The sequence below is a fragment of the Tribolium madens genome, unplaced genomic scaffold, assembly GCF_015345945.1.
Source record: "Tribolium madens isolate multiple individuals breed KSU strain unplaced genomic scaffold, Tmad_KSU_1.1 Scaffold_3;HRSCAF=73;Tcas5.2_LG2, whole genome shotgun sequence".
NCBI classification, from domain to species: Eukaryota; Metazoa; Arthropoda; class Insecta; order Coleoptera; family Tenebrionidae; genus Tribolium; species Tribolium madens.
The window spans coordinates 14,275,681-14,276,087 of record NW_025401006.1 but is presented as its reverse complement, the minus strand read 5'-3'; the positions used below and the strand labels follow the sequence as shown (position 1 = coordinate 14,276,087).

General features: G+C 23.1%; 1 protein-coding gene across 1 annotated transcript in view; it reads right to left on the bottom strand.

Moving 5' to 3' along the window:
* The window catches only part of LOC123007731 (peptidyl-prolyl cis-trans isomerase CYP95-like), an 86,041-nt gene that overhangs the window by 730 nt on the left and 84,904 nt on the right, over positions 1-407 (bottom strand). The window lies entirely within an intron of this gene.

Below are 407 nucleotides of genomic sequence, written 5' to 3'. Positions count from 1 at the left end.
ATAGCACGTTTTTAAAATAAATAAATAATTAATTAAAATACTTGCCAAAGTTTTGCTAAAACTGACTGAAAAATTACCAAATTAGATTGAAATTGATATTATTTTAGTTTTGTTTAAAAAATTAAAATCTAAATTAATGTTATTTCGTTTGCTTCACATTTTTCAGGTCTAAAATCACCGTTTTTGCGAGATTTTGCTAAAATAAGCCCAAAAAACACCAAATTCAGTAATTATTTTGCCTTTATCAAGTGTTCTAATACGTTTTTCAGGAAAAAAAGGTAAATATTTTGTTAAATTTTGCCAAGAACAAGGTAAAAAATACAGAATAAAAACAAAATTAGTGTTATTTTTGGCTTTTTCAAGAGTGTAAGCACGTTTTTGAAAAAATTAAATTATAATCTTGTAAA